The 25,000-nt window shown below is 37.4% G+C and overlaps 1 protein-coding gene and 2 long non-coding RNA genes across 7 annotated transcripts in view; 1 reads left to right on the top strand and 2 right to left on the bottom strand.

Annotated features, from left to right (window-relative positions):
- Positions 1 to 25,000, top strand: part of LOC138023939 (uncharacterized) — a 31,949-nt gene that overhangs the window by 6,420 nt on the left and 529 nt on the right. Inside the window, exons 4-5 of one of the 3 annotated variants that reach the window (XR_011126853.1) lie at positions 6,665 to 6,823; positions 14,428 to 14,553. The exons of 1 other annotated variant lie outside the window; for it this stretch is intronic. This is a non-coding gene — a long non-coding RNA (uncharacterized lncRNA). Of the gene's footprint in view, positions 1 to 6,664; positions 6,824 to 14,427; positions 14,554 to 25,000 lie in introns of those variants that run through there. One more of the 3 variants, XR_011126851.1, reaches the window with a different exon arrangement.
- LOC138023940 (uncharacterized) lies at positions 8,965 to 10,233 on the bottom strand. The gene is made up of 3 exons (XR_011126854.1): positions 10,121 to 10,233; positions 9,654 to 9,719; positions 8,965 to 9,535 (listed from the first exon to the last, which is right to left on the bottom strand). It is a non-coding gene; the product is annotated as an uncharacterized lncRNA (long non-coding RNA).
- LOC138023938 (spermatogenesis-associated protein 6-like) overlaps positions 23,771 to 25,000 on the bottom strand; it is a 12,741-nt gene continuing 11,511 nt past the window's right edge. For all 3 annotated transcript variants that reach the window (XM_068871019.1, XM_068871020.1, XM_068871018.1), the window contains one exon: positions 23,771 to 25,000. This exon is cut by the window's right edge. The gene's annotated coding sequence lies outside the window, so the exon portion shown is untranslated.

Raw genomic sequence — 25,000 nt, 5'->3', positions numbered from 1 at the left:
GATGTTTTTGCTGGGCTTTCCCGTTGCCAAGGCAACTAGTTACATCACAATAATGATTGCATCTTGTTTGCAAATTGTTTGCAAATAATCGCTGTTTCATATGGCACCATAACATTGCTGTTACGTGATACAGTGTCAGTGTAGCGTCAATCGTCCTTCAAAGTGGTTCGAGCCAATTTAAGTTAGCCAAACATTCAACTGTTTCACGCGTTCTCGTTCGTATGATTTCAAGTTCATTTGTAACTTCTTCTTACTAAGTTCTAAAAGATTTATAACCACATGTGGTACATGAGGCAATTTCATTTAAACCGTGTGCAATTTTAATTTGTTTACAAAGACTATTCACTTGTTGAAATAAATTAGTTAGTTAATCTTTCATCACGCTTTCTTTTGCCTTTTGCCTTTTGCCTTTTGCCTAACAACATATGGTTTCAAAAGCCTCTAAGCCGATAGCTTGCATTTTTGAACAATTAAATCAGAATATTAGTCAAAGATTTATTTCCCCTCTGATTACAATGCGGCAAAAGTTGGCGCTCCGCAAACAAGATAGAAAGGCTGTAGTTATCTTTGTTGTGTCTGGGTTGCACTGTCAGTATCTGTACATTGTTGTGCTTTGGTTTACATGTCGACCCTGAAGTTCTAATTTTAATCGATAGTTTAGTTTTTCACTGCCATCAATCAGTGTGACGTTTCGTGACTCTCAAGGGAGGACTGAACCTAGCATGGGACCTTTAAAGGGAATTTCCACTCCGACAAATGAATAATTTTAAAGCGAACAAAATAATGCTTGCAATCAAATTTGATCGACAATCTTCTTCAATCTAGAGTTTGTATCGAAAATAAAATGAACTTCAGAATCACTTTTTTCACTTCAACTTTCCCGGGAGCCGCCATCTTGAATAAGTGTGACGTGTTACGGTTGCCCTTGTTGTTTTCAAACAACAGGGCAACCGCGAAACGTCCCAATTATTCAAGATGGCTGGGCCCGGGAAATTTAAAAACCACAACAAGCGTTTTTGATATTCATTTATTTTAGATACAAACGCATCCATTGGAAAGAAAGAGTTCGAACAATTTTGATTGTAAGCATTGTGTTTCTGTGGAGGTTTCATTAAGATGCAAATTATCTCACCCTCTTTTGCAATGCTTGTTCCAGTTCAATAGTGAGAATGCGAAACTTTCGTAGCACATCAATATCCTGATTGGTGGCAGTAATTAAATAAACCCGTGGGTTGAAAAATGAATTTCAGGGACCGCATGGTTGTGAAAGAGGCAGGAAAGCCAATGTTAAAAACACGATAACGTTTGTCGCGTGCACCACTCGTCAGTGAACTATAAATTTCAACATAAATGAAACTAACTAATCGTTATATTTCGCAATGTAGTCACTTAAGCTGTAGATTGCGACGTTTCGATTGCTTATTGCACTTTGGACCACTTATATCATGGTTTTTTCCTTGGTAGAAGCAACCCGCATTAAGTAGTCGAAACATTTCGATCAACAGCTTGAGTGACATGTTGCAAGACAACCGATTAGTCAGTTGCATTTGTTGCTTTATTTACTTTGACCTTGAGTAGCTGACAAGTAGTACACGCGACAACGGTATTGCAAAACGGTAATTGCCTCAACTCGTCAAATCATCAATAATGTAACTCTTCCATGTTTCTTGGCTTTAATAAAATTTCTCAGAAAGTTGCATCAACTAAGGTGGACTTTGACCCCTTGCTTAAATGACACTTAGAAAAAATACGGCGTCCCCAATACGCATGCGCCGTATTTTTTTTAAAAAAACAAAGCAAGCAGACGAGAAATAATATCAAGTCCAATGAATATTATTTTATTTCTTTCACATCTGTACATTGAAAGTATTTAACAACAATAAAACTATTTTTCCGCTAGTTTTAGTTTGTAATTAATTGCGTTTAGTAATGATATCATTTTTTTTTTTAAAAAAAGTTGGCGCATGCGTACTTTAGGCGCCCGTACTTTTTCTAAGTTTTTTGGCGGGAAAATTTGATTAAATTTGCACAGCGTTTACCCTGACAACATCTTCAAGGAAAAAACTTTTAAAAAGGCTTTAATCTAAATTTTTTCAACTGTATTGAATAAATTAAGCGAAGAAAAAACACCCTACTGTTAACTATCTTATTAAAGGATTAAATCCTTCCAACTTTTTCCACCTAACAGCAAAGTTACGGGTGCCACATGAAAGATCAATAATTGCTTAACCAGTGTCACTCATTGACGTGATGTAACAGGTGACCATGGCAACAAAAGAGCCATCTGAAAACACCCTATATTTTGTATTTAAACTCTTATCTCAGAAACGAACTTGGTGACTCCGATTTTTATTGCTGGAAAATGATTGGCAGGCTAAGATAAAAACTCTCAGGAGACGATAAAGAGCCATCTTGAAAGATGGCTGTGAATCCACTCCAGATAATTTTTTCTGAGCCTGCTAATTACTTTCCGGCAATGAAACTTGGGGGTCACCAGGTTCGCTTTTCAGACATGAGCGTTTAAAGACCAAACATAGGGCGTCCTTAGGTGGATCTTTTGTTGCCATGGTGACCTATTAAGCCACGTCAATGAGCGCATCTTGTAAAGAAATTATTGGTGTCTCATATGATGCCATAACTTTGCCGTTATGTGAAAAGATGGAAAGATTTAATTTGTTGAAAGTGTTGAAACTGATTTGAGCCTCCTTAAATATCGAGACCTTTTTCTACTGGTCAAAGTATTTCTAACAACTGCGAAGTGCGCAAAGAAAGTTACTGAAATGCGTCGCCGAAGAGCTATGCCACCAGAATGTTGTCCCAAAAAATCGTAGCTGGCAGACCTTATTCTTAAAATGGGTGTCATTTTATTGTCTTCTTTTTTTCAAATTAACCCTAGTTGCTTCGTTCTTTAAATAGCCCAGATCACAGTGGAAATAAAATTGTTAATTGGACGAAGCAAAGAGGGCAAATTCATAAAAGCGAAAGACAATTTAAATGTCAGCCATTTCAGAATAAGATGTATGCAAACACAGCAAAATTTACAGTAAATGCATACGGTAATGGCTGTCTTTGAACCTTTGCAACTTCTAGGTCCAAAATCAGTCATAATCCCATCCATCGACTGCATTGATACACATGTCTGCATTCAAACCAAGACAACGATAGCCTATCGCGCACAGAAACTATCATGAAATGCGCCGACGAAGCGCCTTATGCTGTCCAGTAGAAAAAGTCTCTTCCTCTAAATTAACTATTACTTTGAGCTTAATACCTAACTCTAATGTCTGAAACTTTCAAAACTCTGCTCGCGGCTGCTTGGCCTTCGCTAGTTTCCTTTTGCCAGAAGTGAAACGTTTCCATGATCCAGACAACATAATTGAACTAATGGTTGTACAGACCAAGGTGAACAAAACGATTCGAAGTGAAGATCTAATGTTTACTTTCTTTGCCCCAGATGTTTGCTAAATGGTACAACAACACTTGATCGAAGTGACGAAATTACGCAATTTTGAGCGACGTGCAATATTCAAAACCTATTTCAACTATTTAGCCAATAACTTGAATTATTTCGTTACTGATTTGTTTCCTTTAACCATGCCGAAATTTCTTATCTTTTCCCTAATGGAAGTAGTTTATCAGCAATTCAGCTTGCAACTTTCCTTAGGCGACAGTCAGGATACAATTGGAGTGAATCCTCGGAAGGCACTTGAAAAGCTTTTCACCACTTGTCACCATTTCTTTTTATGCTGAAGACATAGATTTTTTTTTTCACGAGAAACAATTTCGAATAATGCGTGAACGTTATTGAAAATTTTACCAAATGGAAATCGTGTCAACTAAGAGTTATTTCTGACGTCAGTTCTAGAGAAGTAAAACTGACATGGAAGTTAAAATTCGCAGCGGGAAACAAGCTAATCTTTTGCCAGGATCATAGCCTGCTTTGTGTTGCCAAAAATCGAAGTACCAGTAGATTAGCATTATTTGGTTTGTTTTTGTAGTCTGTATAACCTCAATTTCAATTAGCTAAATCTTGATCAGCCGGATGATGTAGTCTTAAGACGGACTATTGTTGATGACACAGACTTTCGATAACGCGAGCAGAAGCTCTCTCAGTTAAAAGTTTTGTTATGTGAATATTGTCAGTGGAACAGTAGTCGTCTGTCAGGCATTCGTGAGAGTACTGACTACCTTTTTTTAGTCGTTAAAGACGCTTAGTTTGGAGTAAAAGTAGACGTCTACGTTAGGTTCTGAGTTTCCGACTATTATATATACACATGGTGTGCACAAAACGTTCGTTCGATCTTCAAACCTTATGCACCTAATCAGTACGAAAACTCCTCTTCGTAACTTAAATCGTTCTCAACTCAAAAAATCCTTGTTGTCCATTGTGTTTTTGTCGTCGAAATAAACGCGTTTTGTCTGATTGTATCGCGACTGTCTGTCTAAAATTTCTTCGATGAGTCATTTGAAGTGTGTAATGTCAGTGGATCGTAAAAACCTCGGGTTCCCGTTTTCCGAAAGATCAAAAAGCACTTTCCACTAAATATAGCACTATCCAGGGAATAACTCAATTTATGATAAAGATATCGATGAAATGCCGAAAATTTTCTGGTTCCTGAACCTTGATATCTTCGCGCAAAGTAAAGATACTATTTTTTCTTGAACATACGAGGATATTGATGTTGTCATGGTTACAGTCATGTCATCCAATAATATTAGTGCATACTTTTCACACGCGAACTCGTGCGGCCGTCGATGTCATAAATTAATTCTTCATTTAAAAAAATTCAATTCAAATTTGCTTTTCGTTGTAATGCCTGATGCCGTTGTTATGACTATAGTGACCACGTTTGATCCATTTTTCTAGTCAAATGATGTGCTTTTAGTCTTACGGTTAGTAAGCCTGATTTGTTCGTCTTCTCTTTCGCACGTATGTTTGGTTGGTGCTGTCAATCAGTCGTTCAAAGTTTACATTAAGTCATTTGCAAAGGGAACGCATTCCGTGGAGTGCCAGTCAGTTCAGTCAATAGAGGCCTTTTCTACTCTCACAGGCGCATTAGGGAAAACCTGACCTGCGAACCTAATGCGCCTGCGTAGTGGGTACTCCTGCTTCAGTCTAAACTTCGCTTGTGTCATCAATAACAGCCCTATCTTAAGATAATGCTAACCGTAACCACCCGTGCTCGTAAAAATGTAAATAAAAAGTCCGGCAATGAAACGAAATTTGCGCGTTTTGCTACGCACCAGACATTAGAGTTTTATAATAAGCTATAAACCTGCTATATTGTAGTCGGTGTAGCGAGCAAGTCCGACATTTCAAGGAGGCACCAACAATGTAAAATAACCATCGAAAAGACGCGCCAGTGCATAAATAACAAAATAATTGTGTCACGAATTCATGCAAAAAAAAAAAAGTTCGAGAAAATAATTAAATTTAAATAAATGTTCGCGCGAGAAAAAAGGTTAGTGTTTATTTATTATCAAAATGCATATTTAACATGCTAGATTGGCAAAAGTATGTTTCGTCCCGGTCAAATGACTCATTAAAGCCCTGGCCAAACTATCGAACAAAGTTGGATTCGACGCTCCATCTTTGCTCGATCCAACATGGTTCGACCGTTTGGCGACCCATGTTGGATGATGTTCGTTCAACATTTTTTGTTCGATCAAGTGTTGGATGGAGTTTGCTCTTGATCAAACATTGCGACTAACAATTCTGCTGGACGCAACAATGTTGCAGTGTTTTGCCGCTGTTCCAACAAACGTGTGTCCTGAATCGAGTCAAGTTCGCGCTGCTGGCCAATCACGAATCGCTATTGTATTTTCAAGCCTAGGCTTCTACTAGCATTATTTGCAACAAAGATGGCGGACAAGGATCAACAGCCAGAAACCTTGATCAGCGAGTATGAAACAAGGCCATGTCTTTGGGACAATCTTAGTCCCCTTAATCACTAACGCTCTGCTTGGAGATTACTGGTTCAATAGCGTTTACAATTTCTGCAAATTGACCCGAGCTCATTCTCATCATCTCCTACGCGCGGATGTATCTTGCAGTGAACATACCCTTTTCTACACGTTCTCTTAACTATTTTTGGTTTTCCTCGTTTGAATTCATCATTTCCGTCCTCAAATAGCTCCAGTAGCATAATCGCTAGGAGCAGTTTTCGTTTCAGTGTTAGCGCCATACTTATAAATTTAGCGCCAACTTGAACTTGAATTTTTCATCAAGCAATGTTGGATAGTGTTTTGCCAGTAACCTCAACATTTACATCCAACACTGTTGCATGTGGAATTCAACTTTGTTCGGTAGTTTGGCCAGGGCTTTAACATGGAATTTTAGGAGAGGACAACTTGTCAAACCTCTCACCGGCTTCAAGACCCGCCGGTTAGCTTCCAAATAATAGTTAAAATCTCACGGCCTAAAATGGTCAGATTCACCAAGAACATTCAATTGCTGGGGAGACTTAGAACTCGCTTGCGGTGTTTGATGAGTTAGCTACATTGAAAGGTTATTGAGTCAGCGAGCAGAGACGACCTTACGTACGTCAGGCTTGCCTTGAAAATGTTATTTGATTTTTAGATTTTGTTTTTATAGTATTTATTTGCAGTGTTTGTTTATTTATGTATTTATTTATGTATTTATTTCTTTTTTTATTGTTTTCAGTTTGCAGTACGTCATTCGTTCGAATTTCTGCCAGTTATAATTACAATTTAATTATGGTCCCTTGCAGTCAAAGCATGATTGTGATCCTTCAAAGTGCTCCTGATCTATCGTTCGTCTGTGTCCCTGGCGTTTGCAAGAAACTAATCTACTCAATGATAGGTCTGTTGGTTTGTAAAATTAATCCGAATTTTTCAAAGGTCCTTCAAGTCCTTAAATGCAAAGTAAATGTACTGTTGTCGCTTTGAGTGACGCATTTTGCCGATTTTGGAGACCGAATTGAATTCGTTGTTAATCTAATTATTCGGTCTCCGATCAATTCTCGACCTATTGTATTCATTGAAAGATCTTGAAAGCTAAAACGTACGAGACCCCTTTATCTATTTCAGGCTTGATTATTTGCCGTAGTTTCTTAGTAGCCGTTGCTCGTGGCATCCGCGCCAGTCTGTTTATGAACTGCCATGGAGTCACTCTTTTGCTTTAAGTAGTTTGTTACTTCTTTAATTTGCTTGCCCGCTAAAAGTCGAGTCCATGTTGAAGATGGCAATCTTATTCAAGAACGACGATCAAACCAAAGCCAATTTCTTCCCTTGATTTTAAGTTTTAACTTACAGCGACCTACTTCAACCAAGAACGCCTTAAGAGGTCTAACAACGTTGAGGCCTGTACGCGTGTCACTAAAAGTAGAGTTCATGTTGTAGATAACGGTCTTATTTGTGAACGCAATGACATCGAATCCAATTTCTTTCCTCGACTTAAAGTTTCAACCACAACGGTCTACTTCAGCCAAAAAGTATTTAAAGAACGAAAGCCTTAAGAGATCTAATTATTTTCAGGCACTTATCTTTATAAAATGTACGAAATATTGCTTTTAAGTTTTTAACATTACTTTAGTTAGCTTATAACTTATTACTGTTTATAATATGACAATCGCGAAAATATTAAGATACTTCAAGGCTTTGCTTACCAATAAAAATAGACCTCCCGCTTTTTGGGAGCTAGTTCATACTTCACTTTCTCTCGATACTAATAAAATGGAATCAATTTTTTTTAGAATTGATCGGAATTACTAACCGCGTAGGACCATAAAATCGTTGTGTAACTGTTATCAAATTCTCAACCTCAGATAAGCATTTCGCGTGCTCTGATTGGTTCACTCAATCTCGGTTATCAGCTCATATACTTTAGTTTGACCTTATATGGTAAATGATTGCGCTAAACGTTGCTAAGCTAAAAAATTTTTTTCGCCGTTTAGAAGTACGCGAAAAGTTAACTGAGAAATGTTTGTGACGAGCCTACGTCTGTCTGGACCTCAAGGTATTACACATTAACTGCATCTTCATTCAGTTTTTTCGATTTCGCTCGGATTTTCTCGTTTTTTTTGCTCTTATTTCGTACTTCCAAATTTTTGAAGTCTAAGGAATTTAATAAAACAATTATTCCATTCGCGCTTGTTGGATATGAGACTGGTTATAGCCAACTCGGCGCTACGGGCCTCGATGGCTTTTTACCATTTCATATCCAACGCGCGCTCATGGAATAATTGTTAAAGATCGCAAAAATATCGATGTTCGCTCGTCGGGAACTTTATAGTATAACCTAGCTTTTGAGGTACCAAGTCTCACGAAACTACAGTAGAAGATTTCATCCAGACTTGTCGCTACTTCTGTCCGATAACGCAGTTCTTTATAAATTTTTTTTGGATTGAAAAAAAAAATCAGTTATGTTCTGCCTAAATGCATAACCTCTGTTGCCTGGAAACCATTTGGACCCAAAAAATAAAGACGAAGCTCTTCTTGGGTAGCCTTAAACGTGGACAACTTTTTGTAAATATGCTAATCTTACCACCGAAACAGATGACGAACTATCTTAGGAAATCTGACGCGCATACAAAACAGTTAACTTTTAAATAGTCTTCAGTTAACAGCTTTTAATTTAGTTCTATGTAGATAACTTAAAAGTCCGAGTTTTACTCCTTGTCAATTTTCAAAACTCGATTTAATTTAGAAAGTCTAATGTTTAAAAGTATTTATATCGTTTTGGAAAAAAAAAATAATACTACGTATTTTTGTTGAACCGACTTCATAGACATTTAGCCACATAATGCTACATTATATCGCCTAATAACTTATTTTAATATCTTTTCCGTCAGCCAGTACCTCCTTAAAATTCTCAATCATGTTGCTACACCGACCAAAGAACAGTAAAGCGTCCAGATATTTAGACACTGAGCGATCAGTTTAATCTATAACATTTTAGTGGGGGAAAGGCATAAAATGGGCTTTCATATTAGATTTATTAAAAAGAAAAGTCCAAATCATTTCGCACGAAAACAATTCCCGAGAATTAATCAAATGATCGCTCAATGTTGAAATGGTGGCTGTCTAGAAAAAAGTTTCCCTACGTTATTTAAATGTTCCCAGCTATTTTTAAATCGGAATTTAACTTAACGAGCAGATTTTCTTATGTCCATTCTCCAATGATTTTTTTCCACTGATTCTCCACCATTTTCGTTTGTCCATTCATATTTCCATTTCTTGTCCATTCATATGTCCATTTCTTATGTCCATTGATCCACTGAAATGCATGACATCTTATGCAAAGTTGAGGGCGAAGTGTACAATCCGACGAGTGAATCTTATACTCCAGAAAAAGGCTCCCCTGGGCAATTATATTTCTAAAATTATAGCAAATCAATTCTAAAGGGGCTTTGAGTATTTTTCTGCCACCATTTCTAAGTACTATCTTAAGTCTACAGTTCTTATCTTTGACGAATTTCCATCTAGTTCTTCGATTCACGTCTTCTTTCTTGCTGCATTTCTTTATCGCTTCACTCTGTTTGTGTGCATTCTTCGCAAATCAATTGACAGTGTCCTGAAAATATAATATAGAAGAACAATTGATGAGACAAAATGCGCATAGCCAAAGAGATCAAATAATTTTAAAGTTTGAATCAACTCGTGTTTCACTGCCGAGTAAATTTTAAGCTTACCTTTGAGCGGGGATATGAAAAGACAATTTTCTTGCTATCTTCTAAATATTTAAGGCAAATCGTTTTCTGTGGAGACAGAAAGACAAACAAAACAACGCATTAGTTTTTGAAACGTACACAATTAAGCGTTCCATGTACATTTCTGACATGAGCACGAGTAAGCTTATTTTAAATTTTCCGCAGACGTGTGATTTTCTTGAAGGAAAACTTGCATAATTTCTCTTCGAAAACAGCAGCAAAATTATCAACCAAAATTTTTCACTTTACGCAAACTGCAGTGAGACATCATTAAACTAAGCAACCAATTTATTTTTGACGTGAAAACGTTTAGTTCAAAGCTCAAACGAATAAGTCGCAAAGCACGTGTTTGCTTCGCGAAGAAACGTATATTTGCTAGCTGCACCTCTCAAGGAAATGTGAACTAAAACTTTGCATGACTTAGGAATAACTGTTCAAACTGAACTTACCGGCCTTGAATGAAAAAGAAAAAATACTGGTTTCCTTCCTCCTGGCCAAACCGGCTCCAAAACATTTTGTAAGACGTTCAAATCACAGAGAAACAGCGCAGCACATGTTGCCACCGTGACAGTCAGCGAAAAATGAGTCAAATTTGGAAATATCAATTGAATATGGATGAGACGATCGAGAACCAATCAGTGACAAGATGAAACAAAAGGCTTTTGTTATGCAAATTTAGATGCAGTGAGAAAAGTTAAGCAAAAAACAAGCTTTTTACGCTGATTTGATCTGTTTTCATCATCTTTTCGATGGTTTACTTTCAATAAAAGGTTGAAAAGATTAAAAAAAAAAAAAGAAAAAAGAAAGGAAAATTATCCTAATATCGAACTGGGGATAACGGCCCTCTCTTTGCTTCACGCACACGTGCATTTCAAGTGTGCTAACGAGAACTCACAACTCCGACTGATATCAAATCAACTTATATAGAAAGAAAACCCTCTGCCACCGTGTTGCTGGCATTAAAACGTCAGTGAAAGAAAAGGTAAGTTAACATGTAATATGCGCCCAGTAATAAATAAGAACTTTGATCTTTTTTGTTATTGATAAGGAAATAAGCTCCAAGAAGTATACAGTTCTGAACACGGATCTCTCCCGTCGCAAGCACAAGCGAGTCCACGAAGCAAGTGGCCACCAATGCATAAATTAATGATTTTTAAACTATTTAAACGGATATGCAAATTTTACAGAGTAACCATATTTAAGTCAGTAAAGAGGCTGTCGTAGCGGTAAGTTTAAAAAAAACTGAACTGCGATATCAATAGCGTTTGGAGAAAAAAGGCAAATCCAACTTCGTACATATTGACATTATATCAAGAATGCAGTTTGAAGTCGTCAAGTCCAAAGAGGAAACCAGTCATCATGGCAAACATCAGAGCTCAGAAGATGAAGGGATCGAAATTCAAATGAGGACATTTCGTAAATCTCAAGGCCAAGCATGTCGTGTGTGGCCCCCTAGTGAGCTTCACCTCTTGTATATAGCACCATGGTTGGATTTGCGCTCAATTATGGTGCAATTTATTTTGAGTAAGATGACGTCCCAAAGTACGCATGTGCATTGACTGTGTTTTCAATAGAGTGTGCGTAAATCAATTAAACATTGTCGTTCGTCAACACAACACAAATGTGAAAACTTGGCACACTCTTATTCCAAGCGTTAATGAGTACAAAAAGTATCAAAACACTGTGGGCTGAGCGAAGGAGGTCTGAGTTCTGTTATAGCACCGAAGTACTACCTCGCTAATCGATCTCACTATGTAGGCCTCTCTGATCAGATCAGAGGACATCCATTTAGGATGAAGCCAGAGCGTCTCAGACTTTCCTAGAGGCATTGGCAGGAACGCTAGTTCCTCGTATGTGGCCCCTTAAGCGAGCTTCGCTCAACCCGTTTGCTATACATTTTGTGTCACTTATATATTGCATCTTTGTCTCATTTTCGCTCGATTGTGGGTGTTATTTATTCTGTGTTAAGTTTCTATCAAGTGCGCATGCTCAGTAAGGACAGAGTGGCCATGAAATCTTTCAAAGTTTCTCGATAATCAACGCGGCATTAAAGACAAATATGAAATCAGGCCAATCGTTTCGGAGAAACTTGTAACATGCAGAAAAGATTCATCTTCCAGACAAGACTGTCTTCAGAAGGGAATTTGCCCAAAATAACCATAATAAAATGTTCTTCTTTTCAGGGTTGTACGATGTTGCAAATCCACAATCTTCGACAAATTTTCGAGAAATAAGATAGACTTCATTGTTTTACCAATGTTGAACATTGATTTATAGCATTTTTCTAACATATGTCCCTCAAAAAAAGCAGTGAAGGACAGAAAATACTAATGATGTATAAATTCTCTATATGCAACAGTCTTTACACCATAAAAAAACATCCCTAGTTGCATTTGAAAAATCACTAATCGTTTTCCCAATCCCTATGAACAACTCAAATGAATGAAAAATGAAGGAGCTCAAGTCATCGCTACTGACAAAGTATCGGGCGCATTTACCTCTTTTTAGAGGATATCAGTGTGCAGTGGCTGATCTCAAGTTCCGAGCTGTAAACCGCAAAGATTATGAAGAGAGAACTTGGTGATTTTCTGGGAATGAACAGATGTTGTAGAATATCAATGGCCAGATATCTGGTCAAAAATATCTAAAAACCAAAGTTGATGATCTTTCTCATACGTCGTTTTTGCTGTAGTCGTTTCAGATATGTGCATCGAGCACTCGGCGAATTTCCTTTTACTCTTGGCTTCTTTTGCTACTTTTATATACTTAATGAGGCCTTTTAAGATATTTCGTCAGCCGACTACACTTCTTTGTCTCATTTCCTTTAATATTAGATTAGACGTCGCTAATTTTTCCAAAAAAGATTACCGGCACAAGAAATGGGCGTGATCTCTCAGGTAAATTTGAGTCAAGCAAAAAAAGAAAAGTTTGAGATATTCCAAGCGTTAAATATAAAAAGTAAAAAAACACTGTGGGCTGAGCGAAGGAGGTCTGAGTTCTGTTATAGCACCGAAGTACTACCTCGCTAATCGATCTCACTATGTAGGCCTCTCTGATCAGATCAGAGGACATCCATTTAGGATGAAGCCAGAGCGTCTCAGACTTTCCTAGAGGCATTGGCAGGAACGTTAGTTCCTCGTATGTGGCCCCTTAAGCGAGCTTCGCTCAACCCGTTGTGACATTTGCTATACATTTTTTGTCAGTTATATATTGCATCTTTGTCTCATTTTCGCTCGATTGTGGGTGTTATTTATTCTGTGTTAAGTTTCTATCAAGTGCGCATGCTCATTAACGACAGAGTGGCCATGAAATCTTTTAAAGTTTCTCGTTAATCAAAGCGGTGTTAAAGATAAATATGAAATCAGGCCAAACGTTTCGGAGAAACTTGTAACATGTAGAAAAGATTCATCTTCCAGACAAGCCTGTCTTCAGAAGGGCATTTGCCCAAAATAACGATAATCACATCTTCTTCTTTTCAGGGTTGTACGATGTTGCGAATCCACAATCTTGGACAAAGTCTTCGAGAAATAAGATAGACGGCTTCATTGTTTTACCAATGTTGAACATTGATTTATAGCAGCATTTTTCTAACATATGGCCTTCAAAAATAGCACCGACGGACAGAAAATACTAATGATGTATAAATTCTCTGTATGCAACAAACCATAAAAAACATTCGTAGTTGCATTTGAAAAATCACTAATCGTTTTCCCAATCCCAAGGAACAACTCAAATGAATGAAAAATGAAGGAGCTCAAGTTATCGCTACTGACAAAGTATCGGGCGCATTTACCTCTTTTTAGAGGATATCAGAGTGTAGTGGCTGATCTCAAGTTCTGAGCTGGAAACCGCAAAGATTATGAAGAGAGAACTTGGATTATCTCGGAATGAACAGATGTTGCAGAATATCAATGGCTAGATATCTGGCCAAAAATATCTAAAAACCAAAGTTGATGATCTTTCTCATACGTCGTTTTTAGTGTAGTCGTTTCAGATATGTGCATCAAGCCCTCGGCGAACTTCCTTTTGCTACTTTTATATACTCAATGAGGCCTTTTAAGATATTACGTCAAGCCGACTACACTTCTTTGTCTCATTTCCTTTAATATTAGACGTCGCTAATTTTTCCAAAAAAGATTACCGGCACAAGAAATGTGATGTGATCTCTCAGGTAAGTTTGAGTCAAGCAAATAGAGAAAAGTTCGAGATATTCCAAGCGTTAAATATAAAAAGTAACAAAACACTGTGGGCTGAGCGAAGGAGGTCTGAGTTCTGTTATAGCACCGAAGTACTACCTCGCTAATCGATCTCACTGTGTAGGCCTCTCTGATCAGATCAGAGGACATCCATTTAGGATGAAGCCAGAGCGTCTCAGACTTTCCTAGAGGCATTGGCAGGAATGCTACTTCCTCGTATGTGGCCCCTTAAGCGAGCTTCGCTCAACCCGTTGTGACATTTGCTATACACTTTGTGTCACTTATATATTGCATCTTTGTCTCATTTTCGCTCGATTGTGGGTGTTATTTATTCTGTGTTAAGCTTCTATCAAGTGCGCATGCTCATTAACGACAGAGTGGCCATGAAATCTTTCAAAGTTTCTCGATAATCAACGCAACGTTAAAGACATGTGCAAATATGAAATCAGACCAAACATTTCGGAGAAACTTGTAACATGCAGAAAAGATTCATCTTCCAGACAAGACTGTCTTCAGAAGGGCATTTGCCCAAAATAACCATAATTTTTTTTCCTTTTCAGGGTTGTACGGTGTTGCGAATCCACAATCTTGGACAAAGTCCCTGAGAAATAAGATAAACTTCATTGTTTTACCAATGTTGAACATTGATTTATAGCTTTTTTCAAACAAATGGCCCTCAAAAATAGCACTGACGGACAGAAAATACTAATGATGTATAAATTCTCTGTATGTAACAGTCTTTACACCATAAAAAACATTCGTAGTTGCATTTGAAAAATCACTAATCGTTTTCCCAATCCCAAGGAACAACTCAAATGAATGAAAAATGAAGGAGCTCAAGTTATCGCTACTGATAAAGTATCGGGCGCATTTACCTCTTTTTAGAGGATATCAGTGTGCAGTGGCTGATCTCAAGTTCCGAGCTGAAAACCGCAAAGATTATGAAGAGAGAACTTGGATTATCTGGGAATGAACAGATGTTGCAGAATATCAATGGCCAGATATGTGGCCAAAAATATCTAAAAACCAAAGTTGATGATCTTTCTCATACGTCGTTTTTAGTGTAGTCGTCTCAGATATGTGTATCAAGCACTCGGCGAACTTTCTTTTACTCTTGGCTTCTTTTGCTACTTTTATATACTCAATGAGGCCTTTTAAGATATTACGTCAGCCGACTACACTTCTTTGTCTCATTTCGTCTAATATTAGAGGTCGCTAATTTTTCCAAAAAAGATTACCGGCAAAAGAAATGGGTGTGATCTCTCAGGTAAATTTGAGCCAAGCAAATAGAGAAAAGTTCCCGATATTCCAAGCGTTAAATATAAAAAGTAACAAAACACTGTGGGCTGAGCGAAGGAGGTCTGAGTTCTGTTATAGCACCGAAGTACTTCCTCGCTAATCGATCTCACTATGTAGGCCTCTCTGATCAGATCAGAGGACATCCATTTAGGATGAAGCCAGAGCGTCTCAGACTTTCCTAGAGGCATTGGCAGGAACGCTAGTTCCTCGTATGTGGCCCCTTAAGCGAGCTTCGCTCAACCCGTTGTGACATTTGCTATATATTTTTTGTCACTTATATATTGCATCTTTGTCTCATTTTCGCTCGATTGTGGGTGTTATTTATTCTGTGTTAAGTTTCTATCAAGTGCGCATGCTCATTAAGGACAGAGTGGCCATGAAACCTTTCAAAGTTTCTCGTTAATCAACGCAAAGTTAAAGACATGTGCAAATATGAAATCAGGTTAAACGTTTCGGAAAAACTTGTAACATGCAGAAAAGATTCATCTTCCAGACAAGACTGTCTTCAGTTCTTCCTCGTATGTTGCCCCTTAAGCGAGCTTAGCTCAACCCGTTGTGAGATTTGCTATATATTTTTTGTCAGTTATATATTGCATCTTTCGTTGTTTCGCGCTCGATTGTGGTTGCAAAACAAAAATGCTGTTTTATGTTTTTATCAAGTGCGCATGTTTATTAGCCCTTTTTTTTTTAAGTAAAGAGTGGCTATAAAATCCTATAAAGTTTATTGTTAATCAATGCAACGTTAAACGGAAATGTGAAATCAAGCCAAACGTTTCGGAGAAACTTGTAGCGGAGGAGGATGTCTTCCGAAAAAACTGTTTTTGTTTGGTGTGTGATTTTCGCGTTGTGAAAATATTTGGGAATCAATAATTATAGAATTCACTTTGTTTGTGATGAATCTTCGCAAGAAGCGAGAGAATTTTCCAAGAAAAAAAACCTTGAAGTAACGCGCGAAAAAATGCTGTAAGAAAAAACGGAACATTGTCTTCTATTAAACTAGGACATTTTGTCTGAATATCAATGATCTTGTGAGTGAGTCCCGTCTTAGAGCCTGGGAAACAAAATCGCAACATTTTTCTTTACAAGTAAAGGCCAAACAATTTCTGCAAACGAATAGATAACTCCAGAAGGTGATTAAAGAATTTTACCAAGGAGCCATATTTCCTAGCATCACGTATCATCCCCTGCCCAAGTCAAACAGATTACTCTTTAGCTCCAAAAATACAAATAGGAATTGTTTATTCAACTTGGTGCATTAGTCGGTTCATGGTTTCATACCATTCACAAAAGAGGTGTTTTTATATTAAAAGTTATGAAAGTTAGGTTCTATTAAATCATTAAAGTAAATTCCAGTTATTACAATACAAGATGCGTGTGGTGGTCAAAGTAGCATTTGCCTTCGGGTTGGACACCATGGTCCTTATAAACAAAAAGGATATAATAGAATAGAGACGTTCAAAATTCTCAGTTTTTCTCAGTTTACTTATAAGGTCACATAGCTTAGCTTAGAGTTCCGGCGCAAGTTACGGCCAAATTTTTGTCTCTTTACGTCTAAGCATTTCGCACACTTCGTATCAAGTCAATTAGCATCAGACTTTAAAAGTGTTTAGCTTGGCGCCCGGTCCCTGTTCACAAGGCTTGAATAACTTTCACAAGATAACGGGCACTGTTTCTGCCTTCCAAGGGAGTCCGTTTAGCACAACGACAACTGCAATTCTAAAGGAAAGAAAAAACAAAATAAATCAAAACCGAACAACAGATATCGGGCCAAAATACAAATTTCAAATGAAGCCTTAATAGGGCCTGTTTCGTATTCTCACGATTAGACTGGATCTAGCATGGAATGGAGGCTAATGCAGAGGAAATAATTCGCATGTGAAAAGATTCCCCGCATTAGCCTCCATTTCATGCTCGATTCAACCCAACCGTTAGAATTCGAAACTGGCCTATTCTTATAACTTCATGGTTAAGTCCCTTAAAAGCTTTCCCTTAATCTTCTTGCAAGCCATCATATGAATCCCTTGTAAAATGCAAATACTCTACCGGGGTGACAAACAGTGTAACAAAAGATGTAATTACTGGGTTAAAAATCGGTTTAACAACCTAGATAATAAACGGTGTAAAAAATGGTATAAGAAACGTTGTAAGAAACGGTGTAGGAAACGGTTTAAAAAAATTTATAGGAAACAGTGTAAGAAACGATGTAAGAAAAGATGTAAAAAACAGGGAATTAGAAACAGTGTAAAACTGTATGATAAACGGTGATGGAAACGGAGTGAGAAACGGTGTTAAAGCCGGCATCAAAACAATTTTTGAAACGGTGTAAAAAAACTTTGTAAAAAACGGTATAAAAATGTTATAAGAAACCGTGTTTGAAACGATGTAAGAGCGGTGTAAGAAAGGGAGTTAAAACGGTGTAAAAAACGGTGAAAGAAATGCCGTGAAAAATTGTAAGAGAAACTGTGTTAGAAACGGTGCAGTAAACGGTGTTACAAACTGTATAGCAAACGGTGAGAGAATTTGTCTAATAAACGGTGTAATGAACGGTGCAATAAACGGTGTCAGAACTTGTCTAATAAACGGTGAAACAAACGGTGTAATAAACAGTGTTTGAAACGGTATTGGAAAAGATGTCAAAAACGGTTTAACAAATGGTTTTAGCAACTGTGTAATAAACTGTGCTAAAAACGGTGTAAAAACGGGATAAGAAACGGTTCAAGAAACGGTGTAATAAACGTTGTCAGAAAAGGTGTAATGAACGGCTTTAAAAACGGTGTAATAAACAGTGTAACAAACGCTGTTAGAAAGTTGTAAAAACGGTGAAACAAACGGTGTAATAAACTTGTAAAAAAGGAAGTTAGAAACGATGCAATAAACGCTGTAAGAAACCAATAACAAACGGTGTAACAAACGGTGTAATGAACAGTGTTAGAAACGGTTCAATAAACGGGGTTAAAAACAGTGTAACAAACCGTATTAAGAATGATGTAATAAACGCTTTCGAAACGGTGTAAAAAACGGTGTAACAAACGGTATTATATATGGTGTAAAACAGACGTTAGCTGCAACAAACGGTGTAAGAAACGGTGTTAGCAACGGTGTTACAAACGGTGTCATAAAGGCTGTGAGAAACGGTGTAATAAAAGGTGTTAGAAATGTAACAAATGTTGTTAGAAACTGTGCAATAAATGGTGTTAGAAACGGTGTAAGAAACAGTGAAAGAAACGGTGTTAGAAACGGTGTAAAAAACGGTGAAAAAAAACGGTGTCATACACTGTGTTAGAAACGGTGCAATAAAACGGCGTTAGAAATGGTGCAATAAAGGGTTTTAGAAACGGTGAAATAAACGGTGCTAGAAACGGTGCATGAAACTGAGTAATAAACGGTGCAATAGACGTTGTTAGAAATGACGTAACAAATGGTACAATAAACGGTTTTAGAACACGGTGTGAGAAACTGAGTAATGCAATAAACGGTGTTAGAAACGGTGTAACAAAACGGTGTTAAAAACTGTGTAATAAATGGTGCCAGAAACGGTGAAACAAACGGTGTTAGAATGAGTATAAGAAACGGTGTGTTAAGTGGTGTAATAAACCGTGTAACAAGTCAAGTTAGTTTCTTGTGATTGGCCTTCGGGATGCTGCGGAAGTCTCGTGCGCAGGAAATTCAGTTTAAAAATAAATCGGTCTACCAAAATGCCATGAATATAGGCTGTTGTTCGTTCCTAGTCATGAACTCCTCACAGTTTAACAAGCAGTGTAATAAACGGCGAAAGATTAACAAACACTAGTGAAGGTTTGCACCCATGCTTTCAGGGCTTCCAAAAAATCCAGAAGGCGGAAATTCCTTTGACACCTCAGTGTTTCCTAGCTTAATTCTCCGACTTTTGCACTTTCGAGTTATCGCGCGAGAATCTCGTTACTGGTTTTTGGGAATACGCTTTACAAGGTCGAGAATTTCTGTTATTGGTTGCTGTCATCCCGTACATTCAAGGGATTACGGAATCTATCATCAAGAGAGTTTTGAGTGGCCACAACGTGAAATTTACCCAAAAGCCTTTCCAGACGTAAGCCATATTTTTGCCAAACTTATAAGAATCCCGTACCGAGGGAACAATGAAATGACATTATTTGCTCGATCCCATGCAATGGCTGCGATTACGATTACTTATTATTCCACTCTTACGCCATTTTACCATATTTGGTCAAGAGAACCCGCAAAATATGAGACGGTAACACACTGCAGTGTCCCGGTTTTACCGGTTTAGAACAGAGCAAATACGGACGGAACGGGAGTTTTTCAATAAAAGAAATTGTTTTCAACAGAATGCAAAGCCTGAGAATTCAGCTTGTCATTGCCTGTCACTTGAAATTTCGTTTATCCATTCAAATTAAGGATATTTGGCCGGCCTTTTGTGCTGTTTCGTCGTTCGCATGCGCCCTGAACAGATGATGCATTTTTTAAAAATACACTCGGCTTACGAAATTGAATTGAAGAAAAATAACATCTTTTTTAGTAGTGGAATAATAAATACTACGCAACTCGCAACTCGCAAAATATCAGCGCGTATTATATCTTAAACCATCGAATAAGATGTATTTATTACATGGCACGAAATGGAGCACTCTGATTGGCTGGTTTTGGGTCTGGATTTTACAATACGGACCATTGCCATGGAAACAGTCCTTTTCCTATGTTTTCTCTCTCCCGAAAAGTCAGTACTCGGTTTTGCGGCCAATCTGTGAGGTGATTCAAAAAATATTTTTACCCTTCTTGTTAAGTGGTTCGTTATTATAATTGCTTCAATTTAAAAGACGTAGATTTGTAAGGTTAATGGTCAAGTAGTCTGTCAACACAACTTGTAGAAAGCAATAGTTATGTTCAGTTGTTTTAGGATAACCTAGCCGTAGTAGTGTAGGAAAACGTGCATGCACATAATTAGATGCAATCGGATTTCAATAAGCGTCACGAAGTGTCTCATTGCTCTTCTCGCCAACTTCAACATCACTCGTGTCGACTTCTTCTTTACGTACAACTGTGATAGAAGTCTCCTTTTGGAATGGTGCTAGTTCCTCAGTTTTCCAAAAGAGAATATAAGCTAAAAAAGGAGACTTGAAGACTTGCGAGCCATATCTGTTCCTCGATACAGTTTGTCCTAAATGTTAGCAAGTTCAGTAAATGTATTAAGTGGTCTTAAAACAAAGCCGTTTGACAATAGGCTTACGATATCAGTCCTGGAACGGTTTCGATCCTGCCTACGAAGCCTGAATATCGGTGAACAGCGATTTACAATAAAGTCAACATCTTGTTATAGGCATGTATGTAAATACTACGTACTGTATGTAAGCGATCGTCGGTTCTCCACAGACCATTATCCGTGCCGAAATGCTCACTATTTCAGTGTGATTGTTCAATATCTTGATGATTAGTTAGTTGAAGAGCCGCCAAATAAGACTATGGGTCGCGAATGTTAGCAGTAGGTTTGATTTGTCATCGTAATTTCCGGAGATGTTCAGTGCAACTTTTGTGCCTGTGGAACTTGGAACCTAAGAGTTTGTTGTCGTTTTTGGAATGTCGACGGAGTCAGTTTGCTGAAGTTCAGTTTACTTTGACAGCGTTCAGTTTAAAGACCCACCTTCAACCGAGAGGCATTGCGTGCCGCGGAACAATTTTCATAGATGAAAATCCATCCAATCAGATCGCTACGATAAGCAATGCGAATTGAAGGTGTAAAAGAGCATCGAAGGTCTTTTTGTTGATTTCATTTTGTCGTTGGATTCTTTATAAAACTGATAATGACATTAATTACAATATTTCGCCCTTTCAGCTGTCGTAACATCAAATGTTTATCCCTTAATTAAGTGAAAAAAGTGTTTGTATCGAAAAAAATGAATTTTAAAATCACTTATTTTCACTTAAAAATTTCCTGGCGTTGCCATCTTGAATAATTGTAACGAATAATTGTTTTCGAGCAGATTTTATTGCAATCATTATTTTGTGCAGTTTAAAATTGTTCATTAGTCGGAGTGAAGGTTCTCTTACTCATTAAAAGCACTGGATTGCGAATGGAGTTTTGAGAGATTAACTTTCTACCATTTCAGATCTATCCAAACTTGAACTGAGCAGTTTATGATATACTTTTTTAAACTGTTATTTCTGCATTTCAAATTTCTTAGCACAGTAAACATTCATTGCAAGTAGATACTAACATTTCTTGGGACCTTAGGGCCCAGTAATACGGGCAACAGTTTTCGTACAACTTGTCGCGCAACAATGTTGCGTTGCAAGTTGAGATGGTTTGCTGCGTATATTACCACCTTCTTGCGCAACAAATTCTTATGTTGCAAAAAGTAGACGTCACTTTTACTTTTTGCAACATGAAAATTTGTTGCGCAAGAGGGTGGTAATACGCGCAACAAACCATCTAAACTTGCAACGTAACATTGTTGCGCGACAAGTTGCACGAAAAACGTTGCCCTTATTACTGGACCTTAAGATGAAAGCAAGTCTTTTGCGCCGCCATCACCGTCCTTATTATCATAAAAATTTGACAGCGTGAATTAAAATAGTAGTTAATAACAATTCTATCTCTTTCGAAGTATAATTTACCTAGCATCTCTAAATATTTAAGAGTTTAACTTTTTAATAATTGGTTTGTATTTAAAAAATTAATTTTAGAATCACTTATTTTCACTTTAAATTTCCCGGCGGCGCCATCTTGAGTAATTGTCACGTGTTACGGTTTTGTTTTAGAACAATAGGGCAACCGCGAAACGTCACAATTATTCAAGATGGCGGCGCCCAGTAAATTTGAAAACCAAAACAAGCGTCTTTGATGATTCCTTTATTTCGGATACAAACCCTTTCATAGGAAAACGTTTGAGCAATTTTGATTGTAAACATTATGTTTTGTGGTTTCAAGTTATTTTCTTGTTTAAGTGACTTTCACGTAAGAACTAGCAAAATTTAAAGTGACAGCAACATTCCTCATTATAGGTAAAGCTTTTAAACATTGTTAGATTGACTTAGAAATGAACGACAATGTCTTGATTATGAACGTGAAAGAAAAGTAACGACATAAAGCAAACGTCTTGCAGCAAAGCATTGCAAAAACTTACCTGCCTAAAGAACGAAAAAAGTGAATCCCTATTCTTGATCCAGCAAAAGTTCCGTGACAGCCACAAACAGAAAACCGACAACCCAGTACATCTTGCCGCCATGACAGACTGGCAGAAATTAGCGAGTGAAATTATGAAAATGTAATGATTATGGTTTTGAGCGATAAGAGCCAATCACTGACAACTACGTCGTTGATTTGCAAACGCATTTTTACGCTGATTGCAGGGCATAAAAAGATAAAAGCAATGAAAGAAGTTATTTATTCTGTTTTCCAAGCAATTAGGCTCAAAGAGCAAAAAGGAACCCTTAATTTATCTGCAGTCGAGATCAATGTCGGTTCTGACAGAAAACAAGAAGAAATACATCGGAGAGAATCGAATAATAGATGGCAGGACCTAAAAGTCATCTTCAAATTAGAAATCTTTGATCCACACTTTTCAAAGTGTACGATTTATGCACCTTTGGCTATCTGCATCATTTGGATTCCATATCCGCTAAGTCTGGATTGCGGGGACGTGCTCTAACCATATGGGCAGTCCCAGCAGATGCTTGATTGAAATTAAACAATTCTCAATACAACAACTTTGTCCAATTGACATCACTGAGCTTCTATAGGCGGTCATGATATCACACGGTTGTATTATTTAAAAGATGTTCGCCTCTTTTTTTTGAGGCACAAATGTCTGCAATTGCATAAATCAAGTCTTTTACTAGCCAGAAAAAAATGTTCGAAAATTAAAAATTGCATCGCCCGGAATCATCGAACAGTCGATTACCCTCCGAGTTTGGGATGGGAGCTCTAAACACTTGAGCAGGCCCGGCCGATGTTTATAGCGTTCTTATTAAGTTTAGCTTGTGTTTCCTTTGATGTTTCGATATGTTGCTTTACGCTAAAAGTCATCTACTAATCTTGATACTAACAAGCAAAATTTTAGCCACACTTTCCAAGGGGTATGATTCATTCACCTTTTTTGATATTCGCGTTTTTAAAAGCACGAACGTGTGCACTTTCAGAAATAAGGCCAGGTCGATGCTTACCGTAGTCTTAAGACTTAAAAGTAGTGTTTCCTTTTTTTACATGTTGCAAGACGCCAAGTCATTTAGTAAGAAGAAAATTTTGATCCGCACCTTCCACGGAGTATGATTCATGCACTTTTTAAGGTCTGTGTACTTGATTTCAATCCATTTTTTCCGTGAAAAGGAGAGAGAGAAATGCGTTACAATTCATTGCCGGGGTTCGTGACAGGAATTCCAGTTTGCAGTTAGTCTCAAAGTCGAATTTGAATTTTTTCAATTTTATTGCCCAACTCTTGTCTAGTGGCTGCAATGTTCGACACTGGGGAGGGAAGGGCGTGGGGAATTTGTGAGTTCGTTTCGTGACATAAAATGCCCCCGGCAAAAAGAAACGGAGGAACTTGGAAACGAGTAGGATTCTATGCGCGCTTTAGACCTCTCGCTGATGGACAGAAAATAGGACTAGGAGTGCTCAATATCAAATTTTACTAGGATAAGATAAAATAGCATATCAATAAATTACAATATTCTTTGGTATTTAAAACATTCAGATAATAAAGCAGAAGATACCAAGCTTATAATTCTCAGATTAAAGAATTATTTTCACAGGGTTACCTTGGATATCACGTTTGATATTACCACTTTCATTCATAAAACCTTTCCACAACTTTACGTCACAGTTTTTACTGCTTCAAAATTCACTTAAAAGATGCAAAAGACAACACCCCTTTTTTCAATGATTTTAAATAAGGTTTTGACGATGAACAAGATACAGTTTTGTAGTAAAAGTTTGTGTCAATGACAGATGGTGAAAACGAGAGAAGAATATCTTGCCACACTTTTTTACGACACTAAAAATACGCGAATTTCGCGTGGCGTGTACAAAACCAAAATAACTTTTTTTTTGTAGTTATCCAATGTTTCGCGCATCCAAACTTTCGTGTCATTAACTTTTCGCGAAATTGAGGTGTCACGAAAGTATAACTTTGCAGAATTGCTGGCTACCGTTAAACAAAAATGTATCATAACACCTTCTTCGATAAATAAGAAAACTAATATTACTTTTCTGGCTGAACTTCGGTGTGATAACCTTGGAAAGTCACGAATGACAGAAAACCGAAGAAAAAAGTTAAAAAAAAAGACAGAGAACAACAAAATTGGTTAGCAAAGTAAAGAAAAATATGTCTGGTTCTTACACCGAAGAAATTCCCTTTCTTATTATTAATTTTAAGAGCTTCACTAACATTTAGAAGCAGAAAAATATGCTTCAAATTCAGCGCCTTGGTGTCAACTCATTCTCAAGGACATTTGAAGAAACACAATTGGATTGATGTGCGACAACAACTGAAGAGATGTGTCGTTTATCAACAAACGTTTCAACACCTTTCATGATGAGTTCTTTTCGTCAACTCTCAAACCAACTGTGTTCTGCAGTGGATGGAAGCTCAACTGCACTTTTGCTACCTTAAAAATTGTAGAGGACCTTCGTATTGCAAACCCTTCAAGCTCCATCGTTAACATTACTAACTTTTTCTGACTGAACTTAAATATTAGATGTAACCCTCTATCCAAATAGGACATTAATTTTTTCATCTTCGATAGTCGAGTTCATACTTCTCATTACTACCTTGATGTAAGACCGAAGAAATTACAAAGAGAAAAATGAGATTGAGCACTGTTTCATGGGGCTTAAAAAGGGTT

The sequence above is a fragment of the Montipora capricornis genome, chromosome 11 (genome assembly GCF_036669925.1).
Source record: "Montipora capricornis isolate CH-2021 chromosome 11, ASM3666992v2, whole genome shotgun sequence".
NCBI classification, from domain to species: Eukaryota; Metazoa; Cnidaria; class Anthozoa; order Scleractinia; family Acroporidae; genus Montipora; species Montipora capricornis.
The sequence above is the reverse complement of the archived record's forward strand: the minus strand, read 5'-3'. Positions and strand labels throughout refer to the sequence as shown.